The following is an 18,183-nucleotide window of genomic DNA, read 5'->3' as shown; positions in this document are numbered from 1 at the left end:
ACCTACTAAGAAAAAAAGAGTCCACATAAGAATGTATGTTCTACACGCTTGGGCTAGCTTTTACTTGTGGCTGTACTGCACACTAAGATACTTGAGACCCTTCTGCAGTGGACACTATGGTTCACTGCTCAGGTCTTGTGCCTAAAGACTCCATCCCCCAGGTGCCAAGAATGTTAGCTACTGTTGGCTCACAGCCGAGAGTCACGCCAGGAATTGCCCTCACCCAAAGCCCCCCACCACTAGGGGGAGGTGGAGTACTATTAGCCCCTGGCAGGTGGTAGTACAGTTGTTAAAACTTTCACAACTAGTGATCTGGGATGAAACGCCAGTAAAAGGGGAATGCACTGATGGATATCACATCTCAGGCTTTGAGAAGTTAGGGGAAAGCAGTAATTATAAGAACTATGCAATCAGATGGCTCTTGTTGGGGGCTACTGGTGCAATGGGCAATTGACTGATTAATCACCAATGGAAGGTACAGTACAAAAGTCAAAGGACCTCCTCGGCAGCATATAAAGAGCCTCTCATCTCCAACAACAACAACAAAAACAAAAACTGAAGCTTGGGCCCAGGACTGAACACAAGGGTAGCTGAGCTCCAGGCTGAATTTTCAATCCCCTCAAATCAGCTACACCAAGGTCAGGGTTCTGATTAGGAAGGCATGGAACCCTAACACTTAGCATGAGGACATCTGGGTGATGCGCTTGAAAATCTTGAATCTCCAGATTTCCAGGAACTATCTGATCCTGAGGAATTAGCACTTCCCCTTGCCTGAAGATGATGCAGAGGTTTCTACCTTACAAGACAACCTATGTCCTCCAGGATCAACCTCCACTTCCCCTCCAGGCCTCTAGACCAATCACAAATAACCATGCTTGGGAAGGGCTGAATGTGCTGAGGAAGAAAGGGACTACGTGCGGAAGGAGCTGCAGGACTGACTTAGCCAACATGTACCCTCAGCAGCTGGAAAAGCACATGTAGGGCTGGATCCTGAAGACGCTGGATCAAGGGAGATGGAATATAAAGCTGGATAAAGGAGAGCTATCTAGGTATCCTCCCATGATACAGGATTTAACACCTTGACAATGACCCTGGAAATGATACCACCCCACAGCTAAGATGGCTCTTAAAAGCTTGGAATAAGTGAAGGTCCACAGTAAGTGACGGAAAAATGCCAGAACTACTGCGGCAGACAGTAAAGTGAAGCAATGAAAGGTTCGGAGAAGTCGGGATCCCAGAGAGCATATACCAGGTATGGCTGAAAAAGCTGCCTGCCAACCATACTCCACAGGAGGGTCCAGAGGTCATTACATTCCCCAAAGCAGTAAGGAGTGCACTGCTGAGAAGGGCACCAGTATTGCTCAGCTCAGTGGTAGCTGTCCTCGTTAGGCCAGTTTGACCAGAGGAAATACTGTTAGAGAGCAGGATTCCCTGAGGTACAAAGACCTGGCCCCATGCCTGGATTGGGGACATCTCTGAAGGTTGATCCCAGGTCCAGAGCTCCCCACAGAATTGAAGTCTTAGCTGCAACTGCACTACGAGTGAGCTTCTCCCTCTGCTCAATCCTGCTTCACAATCCTTCACTTCCCTACTGGTGTTGTTGCCAAGAGAATCACCTCAAAAACCTCCAGCATGCAAAATTCTGCCTCAAATCTCTATTCCCTGAAGAACCAGACCTAAAACAATCTTAAACATCTCACAATGCTGGATGAAATAGAACAAACATTCCCTTAAATACATAGAAGGAAATTAAGTACTGAGAGGCCAAAACTTAGACAGGAACTGAAAACCGGAGCAGTAAGCATGAATTGATTGCAGTTGCTGTGGGGAGATATGCTAGTTTCTATAACCAAGAGGCTTGAATTTTAACACCTAACAAGCAGCTGGAGATGAGGCCTTAACCCTGAGAGACAGAGAGTTAGAATAAAACCCCTCATAAAACCAAGTTCCCCAGCAAAGAAACTTAACTATCTTGGCCACGGTTCTAGACAGACAAAAAAAAAGTCTACACTGAGAACTTGAACTGTGGGCCAGCCTTTACAGAGGTTTGAAGTTCAAATTCATACTACCTGCATAGTTCAAGAAATCCGAGGCTTAGAAACTTATAAAAAGACTGACTGCAGGCCAATAATACCCCTGGATACCTAGCAAAAACAAATATAAAACTACTCTGGACCTACAGAATTCCCAAAAATAAAGCCTCACTGAAGATGAGCTTATAATCCAAAGCTCATGAAGAAATAACCCACCATGAGGGAAACAGAAGACACAAAAAACAACAGAATTAGACAATAAAAGCTTCAGTTAATAGTACAGATAGCACTTATAAAGTATGCTTAAAATTATTTAAAAACATAAAAGACATTATAAAACATATCAAAAAGGCCAGACAGATTTTGGGGGGAACATAGAGTTTTATAAGCACTGAAATAAAAAGAAAATATACATTGGGTTAAACTGCAGATTAGACACAGCTTAAGAAATCATTAATTTAAAAAAGAAAAAGCTTAGAAAATTACTCTGAGTGCAGATGGAAAATGAAAAAATGGCATTAAGAAATACAGAGCATAGGATAGAAGATCCAGTAACATCTTATAGCAAATCAAGAAGAGCATAGAATGAAAAGCAGTATCTGAAGAAATAATAGGTGAGGATTTTCCAGAAATGATGGAAGGCATTAATCATCAGATTTATGAACCTCCAAAATAACATATCCCACTAAGATGCATTATGAAGAAACTATAAAAAAACCAAAGACAAAGAGAATATCTCAAAAGCAATAAAAAAACACTGTCTCAAGATGAAGAAACTAAATGGTATACTGCAAACTGAAATTAAACACAGTAAGACATTAAGAAGGTTCTATGCTGATATTACTGTCATTCAATAAGCACATCTGGAAAAAAGAAAGGGAGATAGGATGACACAGCATGTGAAAGAAGGAACCACAGAACACTTCTTCCCCTCAGGAGACAGACAGCTTGTCAAGCAGTAAAAATACAATTCTTTTTCCTCTCAGGCTTCATTAAGATGAGAGAAGGGAGGTAAAGAAAACTGAAAGAACGAGGGAGGGAGGGAGATGAAAAGTTTCCTTTCTTTAGAAGAGACTATCAAAAGGTAGAATAAAAAAGTCTCTAAAGACAAAAGAATTATTGGGAGAAGAATTTGTATGAAACAAATTCTCAAGAAAAGCCTCTAGGATGAAGACAAAGATGGTTTGTTCATGGGTAAGACTAGTGAAATTTGAAAAATTATGGGAAATTAATTTATAAAAAGCATAATGATATAAAACATAAAAATGATTATATAGTGATCAAAGCAGAGAGATTAAGACTAAACACAGTAATGGATATTGTGGTTGCCCTCCCAATGACCATGGCCCCTACTTTGCTTTGGTAGTACTACTCCTGCCTCACACAACCTGTATGTTTGGAGGGAATACAACCACCCTCACTCTAGCAATAAGGCATAAGACTCAGGTGCAAGGTGTTCAGTGTAATATCCCCCACTTCACCCTGACGTCTGGAGATGTTTTCTGGGAACTTCTGGGAAAGAACACCTCTCCTCCTCTGTATGATGTGGTATGAAATGTGACGCCTAGAACTGCTGCAGCCATTTTGCAACCATGACGAAAGCCAGCCTAAAAACAAAATCAGCATGAAGATTAGAGCAGAGCTGAGAGAACTACAGAGAAACAGAGCCAGAGTCTTGATCAAACAGCACCTGAAGACTAACCTATCTCTAAACTCTCTGGTTAAGTAAATGAAATAAATCCCCTTTGTTTTAGCTAGTTAGGTTTTCTGTTATTTGCAACTAGAAACATTATCTGATATATAGGCTATAAGGTTAAAGCACTATTTGATTTATCACTAAAATTTCCACTGATTTAGACTCAATACAAGTTTTAGACTAGAAATTTAAGATGTCATACAGAAATGGCTTAGAAAAAAAAATAAGAATATGCTTGACATGGGAGATTTTTAGTAGTCGCAAGAATGTAATTTGCAGGAGCCAGGAAAACTGAGCATTCCAAACACCAGAGGCCCTGCATGTGCTAACACAATTGTGTAGAAAAGGGTAAAGATGCTGGAGCCAGAGAGAAAACAAGACATTCTTGAATGAGGTTTGCCTCTGAAGAAATCCAGAGAGCATCAAACTACTTCCTCTTACCAGTCTTTTTGTTTTCATGCTATTTTATTTAAACTTTACTATTTTTAAAAACTGAAAGATTTCTGGTTAAAAGATAATACATACATTTATCTCCACTCGCTCCCAAAACTCCACTAAAAAGACAGTAAAGGAAAAAACGTTTAAGTATTAAATACTAAGGATAAAAACAGGAGGAAATTAAAGACAAAAGAAATTAATAAAATTTTGGAAGATGGAAAGCAAAGGGGCGAATATTTTGACTTATTAGCAGAACAGATAAAACTGAAACCTAACCATCTGTAGTTAAGAGAAGGATGCCAACAAGAAAATAATTCACAATAAAGAATCTAGAAAGGCACAGAATGGAGCAGTTATGAGTGGGGCTAAAATCAGGAGGATGACAGAAAGTTGGCATAAGGAACAACTAGACACTCCTTTCCAATTCTCCAACTAACTCTCACTCTGGCAAGAGAAAAGCACTTACTCTCTGGTAAAAACTGAATCTGACAGACTTGACTTAGGGACTAAAGGCACTGAGTGTGAGGATAAGATACTGTACTGAAAACAAGGAGAGTAAATACAAGTTTACATACTAAGCAGTGAGATCAACCCCTACTCCCCAGCTCTCTTCTCCTACTCAACTGCCATAAACTGATGGCCAGCCTTTTACTGCCTATGGAGAAGACAAGGATTCCTCCTTGGGAAGAAAACTCAGTCCAAGAGAAAAGATTATTAGTTTTAAGAGTCAGAGATGTCTCAATAAAATGAATCTGGTCTTCAACTAACAGCCCTAGAGTGAAACCCACGCACACAGAGTTTCCACTAAGATTTTCAGCATTAATTAAACAGTTGAGGAACAACTGAGAAATGATTCTATCATGAAAAAAAAGAAACCAAATCAGATAGAAAAACAAAAAAAATTATACAGTACACAAAGAAACCGTTTTTTAAAATCTAAAATTCAGTGAGATGAGATGAAATTGTATCCATAAAACAAGAACAGGGGATTACCTAAAGAAAAACTCAGAAAACAAGAAAAAGCTTTTGAAAATTTTAAATGAGAGCATAAACTTAAAATATATATATAATAGTAAGACTGAAAATAAAGCTGAGGAAATCTCCCAAACACTAGAAAATTAGATCAAAATCCAGGAGATCCAATATTAGACTATAGAAATTCTAGAAGACAGAAAAAGGAGAAGATATTATCAAAGATATAATAAAAGAAAATTTCCCATAAATTCCAAGAAAAATAAGTTATGGGGAAAAGTGAATGTAATCATAATAATCACTTTGTGGCTCAGCTATGAATGATACATAATTATAATAATGAAGACAGTGACTAACCAAAAATTGTACTATTATGGGAGAAGAAAGTTGAGGGGGAGAGGGAAAGAACTGATGGGGGGGTGGGTATAAAAGAGCTAAATCTTCATTTGTCTTATTAAAAAGTCAACATAGAGTGACTAAAATTGAAAAATTAAGAAATGAGATCATAAGTAACACTGAAAAATATGGAAGTAAATACCAGAAGAAACTGCTAAAAGAGAATTAAAAATAGTTGCCTCTGGGGATAACAACCCAAGGTTGAGAAGGAGTTAGCCAAGGATCAATGTTTTTTATTACACACTTTACCTCATTACTTGAGTCTTTAACATTAATTAAACTTACAAACTAACCTTCGTAAGAGACAACATTTTATAACATTAAGTAACATTAAAGAATGGAAATATTTTAATATTAAATATTTTAATCTCTCCATTCATTTTTACATTCTTTTATATCAATTAAATTGTAAATTTTTCTCATACAGGTCCTCTTGCCCATTTCTTATTATTTCATTCTAGATAAAGTACATTTTTGGTTACTATTATGAATGACACCATAAAAATTTTGTTCTCTAACTAGTTGTTGCTAGTTATTTTACATCTTTTTAATTGAAAGAACCCTTGTTTTTAATTTTCTTAAACCCACTGATAATAGAAATCATTTTCATGATCTTTGTATTTAGCATTGTGCCTCACCACAACAGGTAGAAAGTAAATATTTAACAAATAATAGAAAACACTGACAGAGCACTTACTATGTGTCACACACTAAACTAGGCAATTTATAATCTCTAGTCTTCACAGCTCTTTAAGGTAGTGTTTAGGCAGACTGTAACAAACTGTTAACAGCTGTAACAAAGGAAAACAAAAATACAAGGGCTTAAATAAGATAGAAGTTTATTTCTCTCTCACATAACAGTTCAAAGGTAAGTGAGCAATCTGGGGCAGGTAAACAGCTCTGCTCCAGGGAACCCAGACTAGCTAGTCGGTTGTGCCATCTTCATCAACTGGCGTCCATCTCTGGATCCAAGGCTTCTGCTTCAATTCTTGTCATTTCCCAAAGAGGGCATCCAGGGCAAATGACCTTCTCTTTAAGAAGATGACCCAAAAAGTTGTCCACATCTCTTCCTTTAACATCCTAATGTCCCAAACTTAGTCACAGGGCCCCTTTTAGGTGCATCTAGCTGAGAAATGCAGCTGTAGTTGGGTGGTCATGGCTGGCTAAAACTTGGGGCAGAACTGGGGATTCCATTTCTCAAAATAAGAAAAAAAAAACAAAAACAAAGAATGGCTCTTAGGGCATAGTTGGCAGTCTTTGTCACAGGTATGTATTATAATCTCTACTTTATAAACGTAGAAACTGAAAATCAGAACTATTTGCCTAAGGCCACATAGCTAAAAATAATTAAGCCAGGATTCAACTCCGTCTTGATCCTATACTATTTCCACTAAATCATGTTAAATAACAAAAGGAATGCATATATATGGTAAAATTTCTTGCTAAATGTGACAGAACTGGATTGGTTCTAACCAAATAGTCCTGGGTGTCCAGCAGTAACAGCCTCTCCACCCACACTGGTATCAGCCTTTCCACCCCTGAGGGGATTAACCCCACTCTGCCTAATGACACAGTAATGGTCTCCCCAGAGGGAGCTGCCATGTAAGACAATGCTGACTCACCTCCACCACCCCTCTTTTCTTCTAGATTTATAACTAGACTCAAGTCCCAGCAGGTCCCTAAAGGTGAGGTATGAAGTGTGACCCATGAGGAGGTGTGCTACATGCACTCCGAAAGAACTATTTGGGTTTTCTAACGTATGCAAGCAGAAACCCACGGAATATGTCTGGGAATGGATATTTAAGGGTGTGGGATAACAGAACAAGGAACATAAAGTTGAATCAGGTTGAATTTCTTGATATGGGCTCACTAAGCAAAGATTCTGCATCTAATGTTGCAGCTGGGGGCATTAGAAAGGGCTCTAAGAGTTTGGTTGGTTGGCTGAAACATCAAAAGATGGCCCACCATGAGCAAATTTAAAATACCTGACCCCTGGGTCCCCTTTGATTTAATGCACAAAGGATTCAAAGGCTTAGGGAAACTGGAATGTTAGAGTGAATTGTCAAATAAGACCTACTCACCCACAATGGGAGGGTCCAGAAGACACACCTTTCACCAATACTCTGAGAAATAAATTTGTGAGAGGAGCCCCAGCATCCTTGAAGAGCTTTCTGATTACTCTTCTCTGTAAGCCAGACCTTACACTGGGAACTGCAACCATTCAACCAGAAAACCTAAATGTAATGGGAGTAATTGGGTCCCAGGGTGGCAGGGGCCAAGTGGCAGCACTCAGCTGCCAAAGGTAAGGTGGGCATAGTTACCGTAAAGACAACAGAGTCAAAGCAGCGATTAGAACAGTATGATTCATACAGACCTACGGTGTTGGCTAATCATGGTATTGCTAGAAGTGAAACAGACAGAAAGCTTACTAACTTCTTACTTGATCTGAATAAGCAAAAAAGTCTAGGTCAAAAGAACAAAATTCTAACTCAAATCATAAAAACAGAGAGTCATGGCCCCTCAATCAATTCCTAGACTTGAGCCAGTTTACAGACCCAGAACCCCTTAAATGAAAGGGAGCCTGGTTCCCTTGAGAAAGGACCCCAGTACACTACAAAAATGTATACTGTTAATCGTTCCCCCAGCCTTCCCAAAGGGACCTACAGCCTTTTACCAGGGTAACTATGGACGGGGGAAAAGAAAACAATGAGACCTTTCAGGGACTAATGGACACTGAACTGACACTGATTCCGGAAGACCCAAAACTACGGCCCTCCAGCAACAGTAAAGGCTTATGGAGGACAGGTTACCAATGGAGTTTTAGCTCAGGTCCATCTCACAGTGGGCCTAGTGGGTCCCCAAACCCATCCTGTGGGTTCCCTAGTTCCAGAATGCATAATTGCAATACACATACTTAGCAGATGGCAGAATTCCCACGTTGGCTCCTCCGTGACCTGTGGAGTGAAGGTTATCATGTTGGGAAAGGCTGAGTGGAAGCCACTAAAGCTGCCTCTACCTAGGAAAACAGTGGATCAAAAGCAATACCACATCCCTGGTGGAACTGCAGAGATCAGGCCACCGTCAAGGACCTGAAAGATGCAGGGGGTGTGATTCCCACCACTCCCTATTCAACTCTCCTATCTGGCCTGTGCAGAAGAAAGATGGATCTTGGAGAATGATGGATTATGGTAAGTTTAACCAAGCGGTGACTCCAATTGCAGTGGCTGTACTAGATGTGGTTTCATCGCTTGAGTTAAGTTAATACATCCCCTGGTACATGATATGCAGCTATTGATCTGGCAAATGCCTTTTTCTCCAGACTGTCCGTAAGGCCCACCAGAAGCAGTTTGCTTTCAGCTGGTAAGACCAGTGATACATCTCCACTGTCTTACCTCAAGGGTATATCAACTCTCCAGGTCATAGTTTACATCACAGGGATCTTAACTGTCTTTCCCTTCCACAATATATTACACTTGTCCATTACACTGATGACCTGACACTGGCTGGACTAGTGAGTGAGAAGCAGCAACTACTCTAGACTAATTGGTCAGACATTTGCATATCAGAAGGCAAGAAATAAATTCGACTAAAATTCAGGGGCCTTCTACCTCAGTGAAATTTCTAGGGGCCAGTGATGTGAGGCATATCAAGATACCCCTCCTGAGGTGAAAGACAGGTTGCAACATCTGGCCCCTCCCACAACCAAGAAAGAGGCACAACATTTAGGGGGCCAGTGTGGATTCTGGAGGCACCACAGTCCTCACTGGGGTGTGTTACTCCTGCCCATTTACCAAGCGGCTGGAACAGCTGCTGGTTTGAGGGGGCGCCCAGAACAAGAGAAGGTTTACAACAGGTTTAGGCTGCTGTGCAAACTGCTCTGCCACTTGGGCCAAATGATCCAGCAGATCCCATGGTGCCTGAAGGGTCACTGGCAGGTAGAGATGCTGTGTGAGCCTTTGCACATCCCCACAGTGGATCACGGAACAGGCCTTTAGGATTTTGGAGCAAGACCCTACATCATCTTCAGATAACCATTCTCCCTTTACAAGACAATTTTTGGCCTGCTACTGGGCCTTAGTAGAAACCAAATGCTTGACCATGGGCTACCAAGTTACCAAGAGACCTCAGCTGCCCATCATGAACTGAGTGTTATCTGACCCATCAAGCCCTAAAGTTGGATGTGCACAGCAACACACAATTGTCAAGGTAAGTAGAGATACACAAGGTAAGGAGAGATTCTAGACTTCTGACTTCCATTCCAGTGCTCTTTTCACTATCCTATTCTATCTTCCAGTGAAAGTAAGGTTTGTCCTGTCACAATTACAATCATTCCCAGATGTTAAACGGTTTAAACGATAATTTTTTCTTTCAAGTGATAATAAAGCTCTAGTCCCAAGTAAATCCTAAAGTTTGGTCACACATTACTACTTCTCTACATTTACTGAGAATTCACCAAGCAATGTTATCTTACCAACATAAAGCTAAAGAAGGAAACCTTCACAGTCACAGTAGTTTCTCTGTACGAATATTTCTAAACTCTAGTGTGCTCACTTACGTCATTAGAATAGAAGAATTTAAGCCTGATTTTTTTTTTCCCAGTTGTGTTTACTTTCATGGTCACTAAAAGTTCCCAGTACCAAGTTTGTGCTCAGAGAATGAAACACCATATTCCTTCTATCTCAAGAGTCAAAATTATTCATACTTAACTACAAGCTCTATTTGCTTTATTTGATACTTTTTGCTACTATCCTAAATACAAAATAGAAATCCATAATGCCTGCTGAATTAAGCTAAATTTCTAAATAGATGCCAAAGTTACCTAAAAGAAGTATAAAATTTACCACTGCACACCATTTCTTTCAAGTTTATCTTCTTCCCACCCCAGTAACAAAGTCCACGCTGAGATGTTTCCAAATGTATGACGTTTTGTTTTTAAACAAAATATATTTTAAATAGTTTGGGAAAAAAAATTTTAACATTTGCAAGGCAACAATTTACTTACTTTGTCCATATCATCTAGCACAGTAGTGATCATTAGGGTTGGAAAATCAACTGTATTACCAAAGATGGGCAGGGGGTGGGGGGAGTAGATGACAACTCCAGTACAGAGAGAAGGTGATATAACTGGTATATCTTATAGCCTGACTCCAATTTAGTTGGAGAGGACTATTAGTTATCTTTGTCAGGGATACAAATATAACCCAAGTAAAATTAAAGAATAAATGACCCTTTCAAAATTTGAAATTATCTTTTTTTCAATGAAGCTGCTTATGACAGCTAATATATACCTTTTGAGTTACTGCAAATAATTCAACACAACTAATATGGTGTCTTGCTCTCTCAGAAATCTAGGAAAGAACACAGTATATATTTAATCGAAAAATAAATATTGAAACTCCCAAGAGTGACACTCATATGAGTTAGCGCTCATATTATATTAATGGAATGTACTGCCAAATGATATACAAATAGTTAGACATTAAGCCTAGATCAAAAAATACTACCCATCACTAACTGAATCCCTGCTGTGCACCTGGCACTGTATTTGGCACTTTAAATATTTCTCCACCCCAACAATTTTGCAAGGTATTTTTCTATTTTACAGCTGATAAAAGATTCAAAAGAAATTGACTAACTTGCCAAATATCACATAGCTCACACATAACAGAGCCAGGATATGAGTCAATAGTTCACTTTTAGGAAAACTAACCTGAAGGATATATTTAGCTTACTAAAAAGAGACATAGGAGCATGTTTTTAAAAATATAGTCTTAACTATCAGTATACAAACACTGTACACATACATAAAAATACAAAGAGGGTAGCGTTCTGAAAGCGTGCAGCCTGGGTGACACGTCAGGTGTGTAAGCAAAGTCCACACTACGTGGCTGTGACAGAATGTCTCCACAGTAAGGCCTCGTGTACCCCATTATAACCTAGATTACCTTTCCTGGACCCAGACAAAAGTCCTTTTCTGGATTCTCCACTGAAGTGCTAAGCCTGTCTGTGTCTGCCTAGCTTTTACCCTAATATTTTTCTTTTCAATATGTGTGTCCTCCGGATTCCCATCTACTATCTTGCTCCTTTTTATCTGAGGCAGACAGAGAACCTGTTGTTAACTTCCAACCTCTTTACTTTAGGGATTAGCCCACAAAGAGTTAGCTTATCTATCCAGCCATAGAATAGGGTGCTATGCTCTGTTATCATTTTTTCCTAAGATGGAGAAGGAATAATCAAACTTCTGAGGAAATAGGGAAACAGAAAAAAAAAATGGTAAAAGTTCTTACACTTAGAAATAGAGAACATGAGATAAGCAAAACTGTATAAAAATGCTGGGTACACAGTGCTGCAACAAACAAGGTCCTGCCCTCACAGAGCTCACAACTTCAAGACCTATGCCTTAGCATTGTGGGTACTTGTGACACACTGCCTGCCTCCAAAGACTCCCAATCTACCAATGACATTTCACATTTCAATAGCTCTTTAGAACTTTATAAAATCCTCTCTTAGCATCTTAAGTTTCAATCAACAACCTGAAATAGAAATAACTATCCTTCCCTTTATTAAAGAGAAAATAGATTAAGAAAAACAACATGTTTTGCACAGAGTGACACAAATAGTAAGAGGAGGAGCCAAGAATCAAGCCCAAGTCCTCTGGCTCCAATTCTACTTCACTAAGTGTCTCTGAGGAGAAGTCTGGTTTCTGTCAAGTGAATTTAGACCCCAATTCATAACATGAAATGAATGCCTCATACCCCAACATCATATCATAGTTTCACACGGTCATGGCAAAGCAGTGGTCTTATGAGGAAAGCGGTCAGGAACCAAAGGGACACAAATTCTAAAGACTGAGGCACAGCAGCAGGCCTGAGCCTTTCCTACTCCCTTCTCCTCAGGCCAAACCCCGGTTACCACTCTCCGTTACGAGTCTCGCCGCGCAGTTTGAATACGTAACTAAACTGTCCAACAACAGTGTTAGAGATCAAAAAGTATGACCATTATTATGGTCATAATAAGCAAGGTACAAGAGGGTAGTTGTCGGCTATCCAAACGTTAAATACTGTGAACCCAAGATCAGAGCCCATGAAGTGTCCCTGAACAAAAAAGGAGATAGTCTGGAAGGACCTACCTAATACCCACACTTTTGCCACTCTAATATCTGCTGCTGTGAGGTTGTACTTGTGACTTATCTCAACTATCCATACCACTTCATTAAAGGTCTATTCTCAAAGACAGGGATCTGTTCCACTCTCAGTCTGTACTGGGCTGTGGAAGCTATGATTCTGGCTGTCCAGCACGCTTTCCAAGCTCGCTTTCATGATTAAGAAAACAACAGCAATGACAAAACAAACAGACATCAATCCACCTTGTCTTTGTGAAAATTATTCCCCACTACATGTGGCATGGGTCGGGTGGTCAAACACAGAGCCCTCGATGTTTCCATTCCATTCCTTGGATGGGTACAAGACTGTTTGGATTAACTGTGATTCCTCTGGGGTGCTTTTCGATTTTATCTTTAACTTATTTAAATTTAAACTTAAAATTTTAATCTAATTTATCTTGTATTTATTTTCACTTTAAGTTTAACTTAAAATTAATTCAACAGTATCCAAAAGAAAGCAAAATTATATAAAACAATCCTTCATTTAAAAAATCCTCAACTGAAAAACTGCTAAGTAAAATAATAAAATTTTTGTTAGTGATGAGAAGATAGTTTTCTATATATTTTATGACCAGTAACCCAAAATGCAGGTTCTTTCTTATAGGAACTATTAAGACCTTAAACATTAGAAAATTTGATAAAATCAGTGACACAGTGATTTAGCAAATTTGTCCTCACAAACCAACCAAGCCCTGTCAGAGCGGGTCCAGACACCTGTGCAAGATTAATAAGCCATCAAGGAGTAAATCAGGACTCAAACCTGGAAGTTTAGGCCCTCCAGGGTCTGGGCTCTTACCCATTACCCTATTCTGTTGGTTGGTTAATGAATGGATGATCAATCATCTCACAGTTTCACAAGATTTAGAGTTTCCTCAGGATGGTATTCGGTGCCCTACATGTCCCAGCTCCAATCTTATCTTCCCTACTCCCTAACATGTGTCCCATACAGTAAACATACCTGCAGTGTCCCACCTTCACCCCAGCTCCCTCTACTGGGTATTTCCTCCTCTACACCTACGTCTCTCCAAATCCTATCTTCAAAGCCCAGCCCAGGTCATTATGTCCATAAAGTTTTCTCTAATCTCTTTGTCCTGTGATAATCCCCCTCTCATCTGAACTACTACAACACTTACATTCATCAAGTACAGCTGTGGGGTCTTTAAGGATAAGGGAGAAGAAGTTATGGCTGTTATAAATTCTATCCAGCAACAGACAGTCTATATGGGCATTTAGCATACATCTGTTAAATTTAAGATACATTTATTATCAAAAAAAAAACCACTGCCTCTGATATAATCTTCCCATTTTTTTACCTAACTTTAATTCACAATTCCATATATGTATGTGTGTATATAAATGCCAAACTGTGTAATACTTAAAATAGAGTAGTAGCTTTTACCAGATAATAATGCTGAAATTCTCAATGTTGAAATAACCTAGGGAATTCCCTGGCAGTCCAGTGGTTAGGATTCTGCGCTTCCACTGCAGGGGGAATGGGTTCGATCCCTGGTCTGGGAACAAAGATCCTGCAAGCTGAGCAACTTGGACAAAAAAAAAAAAAAAGAAAGAAAGAAATAACCTAGTTTTTAAGGGAATAATCATCAGAGAAGCATTTCACTTTAGTACAATCAAAGGTCAGCGTATTAAAGATTCTATACGACTAGTATGTATACATATCCTGCAAGAGAAAGGTCCCACGAACAATTTTAATACTAAACATATGTTGAAAACACTGCAGGTATCTAAATCCAAGAGGTTCATCAGTCACATGTCACCACAACAACCTTGGCAGGTTCTTCACAAACTTAGATACCATTCTTTAGGGATTAGGTTCCTTCTCCATCAACCCTAAAACAAAAGGACAGGGAGCAGATCTAAATAAAATGCAGAGGTTGCAGTCTCACAGATGCTGACTTACTGTCATCACGAAAAGACAGCTGCCAATTACCATACACGCTATTAGATTTATAAAAATGTAATGGCCTAACAGCCATAGAACAAAGCTAAATCTGCTAATGGCAGGGACCATGAGGGGAAGACCAACCAAAAAGTACTATAGAAATCTTTCCATTGAAACTTGCTTTAAAGAAAGCGGAAGAAAGGAAGAAAGGAAAGGAGGGAGGGAAATAAGTTCCAATATGCATACACAAATTGCACAATCTTCCTTTCATGGCAATGGCCCAAAAAATAAAAAATTAAATCTACTTGCAAAGAGTTCTTTGAAACAGCTGCTTGACTTCATGGTCAAGTTATGTGATCTGTAAGACTTGAAGATAGTCAAGTCAGTGATAAATACCAAATCACATGGCCCACTTGAGGAAAAGGCACAGAAATATGTCTGGAGTTTATACTGGCTGTGCAAATGAATGTACTTAGTCATTACTCAACATCACCACTCACAAAGCAAGCAACTGTTTCCCTTTGAATGCTCATCTTTTCTATTAGCACTAACAAAGTCACTGCCAAAAACAGTAAATTAACACCGCCCACTACAGAAATAATAACTTAAACATTAACCTTAACCCATTAAAAAAAAATGGGTTAAGCATCTTTTCAATTAAAATATTATTTTTACAGTGTTTATCTAGTGAGCAAAGGAAAACACACACATCTTAAATAGATAATCATATCACAAGTTTATACAAAAGACAAGAATATAGAAAACACTGCTCTAAAGTTATTTTCTACTTCTAGATGTCCTCCTAATATTTATTGCTAAATAAGGAGAACAAGTAAAAAACAGTACAGGCACTATTTTTCACCATGCATGATTTTCTCACTTGAAAATCAATTAAAACACACATGAGAAAAATTTCTCTTGTATAAATATTTTATAAAAAAGGAAAAACTATTTTTGAGCCTAAAATGTATAAAGAGAACTGATAAAGTATGGTTATCATCTCTTTGAAGATTACTGAGGCCCTTGAAGAAGTCCACAGAACAAACTCTGCAAAATTCCAATACAAGAAAGTTTTTACATGTTCATTGTAATTTCAGACTAATGTTATAAATCTTTTTAGAGTATTTGCTCCTACCTGAGCTTTACAAGTGGCAATCCATGCTCATTTCAAGTAATCCTTAGTTCATGTTTATCTCAGAATAAGATGCAAAAGAAAACAATACTTAATGTCCCATTAAAAGATTTGTTTTCAGATTTTTTTTTTCTTCCTCCAGAGGACAATCAATATAAGCCTCCAGTAAAGGGAGTTTTTTAAAGTTTTTTGGAAAGTGATTTGGTGGAAACTATTTGGTCTTGTAGGAGAGGAACCCCTACAAGTTCTCAGCTAGGTCGCCATAACAAAAGATAGATTAACAAGAAAAAAGCATACAAATTTACTTAATATAAATTTTATGTGACACAGCAAACTTCATAAGGAAATAAAGACCAAAGAAATGGTTAAGTCTGAGCGTTTTTATACTAGGTTTGATGAAGAGTAGAGAGTCATGGAAAAATATGATAGGACAAAGAGGAGTATGAACTAAGAGTAGTAAACGGGGAAACTTAGCAAGGCCAGTTTGTTCAAATTCTTCTCAATGTCCATCCATCTTTAGATATAAGGATGCTCCTTTTCCTTTGGGCATAGGTAAGGCATCGCTCACATGAGGGTCTTATGGCATGCTTCAGGGTCAGAAAGTCCTGCACCTGCCATTTCTCAAATTCCTTCACCTGAAATTAGTCAACATGCCAAGGTGCCATATTTTGGGGTAGCATGTCCTAAACCCTGTCATTCTCCATATGAAACTTCCCCAAGAAGTTTCATAGTCCAGAAACTGAGTTGGCAGAATGTCCCATAACCCACTGAATCAACCTCAGTCCTGGAAATTGGTCAGTCCATTCAAACAGTTGTGTCTCATTTCAGGAGGTGGTGGTATAGGTAGGAGTATATGGTGTGAGTAATCAAACATTTAATAAGGGGCATTTCTATGGAAACAAAAAAAAAACACAAAGGTTGATGGTTAGAACAAACATAAACTCAGTTTTTGAGTCCAGAGGGCAGTCAGTTAAGACTTCTAGATGTTGGGCTTAAAGCATCTTTAGGTGATACAGTGAGGACAGGCAGTAGCAATCTGATGGATTTTCCTGGCTTGCAGTTTAAAATGTCTCTGGTGAGGTCATCAGGTGTTCCATGAACTTTCTGAGTGGCCCACACAGCAACAGGCATGAAGGCTGCCCATATATGATCTGTTGTAGTGATTTCTCTGAAGTTTAAATCAAGTCAGCCAGCCTCAGCTTCCGGGCTTCAGGAAAGGACAGTTTTAGTTCTCAATGATTCCAAGTCAGAAGGGTGGGAGAAAAACTGGAAATGTTAATTTAGAGAGTTGTAGCCAAATACTGGAAGAAACTAGAAGAATTCAGGATCCAGTCACATTAACAGGTAGATAAAACCTTAAAGACAATGAACAGGACTAGAACTTAAGACCCATAAGGGTGTGCTATAGCTTCCTATTGAAACATTATTTTTCTCTCTATAGTCACCCCCATTTCTAGCAAAGATAATAAATGACTAATGTGTTTGCAAAATAAGCCTAGTCTTGTTCAATTTGGCCTGATATTTACATAAGTGCAGCAAGAATAGTGATTGACCATATAGACCTTTTTTAAGTTTGCTTGGCTGGACCTTTAAATAAGGAATCTCAAATTAGACTTTTAAAAGCCTGTCAAGGCCGGGTACCCAAGCCAGAAACTTGCCACCAGACTTTGCCTTCAATACATATAGACTTGGCTGAATGTCTCTCTTCTTGAGTTCCCAAAATATTTTAAGGTACTTGAGTCTCCCTGGAAGTGACCTTCCTCACTTACCTATAATGCTGAGTACCCTGTAAACCAGGTACCAGGCCAGGTTTTTTTTTTGGTTTTTGGTTTTTTTTCCAAGAGGGTTTATAAGCATTAGCTCCATAAAGACCACCTTAGTTCCTTATATCTGTCTGGTCATATATAATTTTATATATCATTCTCCAATATAACCTTCCAGTTAAAGCCTCGGTAATACAACCAGTGTTTTTATTATGTCCTATTAAAAGAAAACAGATTCTTGTTGGACTTATGCATATAACTATAATGCCATGAAAATAAAAGTATTCAATAAGAGTTTCTGAATTCTGGAAGGATCAGGTAGGGAGAAAAGTAATCATTTCATCTTTGTTCACAAAGGTATACTTTACCAAATTGCTGTAACTTATAGATAGCTTAAGAGAAAAGAGAAAAACAAAACATTAAAGAACCAGCAATGTTTCAAACAAAAGTCATTTAAAAATTTACAATTATTCCCATCAATTCATTCAATCTCATGTAATTAATACTTGTTCTGTTTGATCTTGAGTTAGCAGTTTTATGAATCCATGAACTTCTTCATTACTTCAGAAAATTCTTACTCAGTCCATTGGCCTGGTCTCAAAGTTATTCAAGTGATGGCATCATGGAGTTGTCTCACTTGTAGCTGACTGTAAACACTTTCAGGGAAGAATCAGGAGTAAAACACACCTGT

The 18,183-nt window shown here is 38.7% G+C and overlaps 1 protein-coding gene and 1 long non-coding RNA gene across 7 annotated transcripts in view; both read right to left on the bottom strand.

Annotated features, from left to right (window-relative positions):
- Window positions 1–18,183, bottom strand: part of DISP1 (dispatched RND transporter family member 1) — a 228,287-nt gene that overhangs the window by 164,073 nt on the left and 46,031 nt on the right. The window lies entirely within an intron of this gene.
- The window catches only part of LOC309627848, an 81,930-nt gene that overhangs the window by 37,839 nt on the left and 25,908 nt on the right, over window positions 1–18,183 (bottom strand). The window contains exon 2 of the long non-coding RNA XR_014243991.1: window positions 1–18,183. This exon is cut by the window's left edge and continues 37,839 nt beyond it. This is a non-coding gene — a long non-coding RNA (uncharacterized lncRNA).

The sequence above is a fragment of the Balaenoptera borealis genome (assembly GCF_965194805.1).
Source record: "Balaenoptera borealis genome assembly, chromosome: 1".
In the NCBI taxonomy this organism is placed as follows: domain Eukaryota; kingdom Metazoa; phylum Chordata; class Mammalia; order Artiodactyla; family Balaenopteridae; genus Balaenoptera; species Balaenoptera borealis.
The sequence above is the reverse complement of the archived record's forward strand: the minus strand, read 5'-3'. Positions and strand labels throughout refer to the sequence as shown.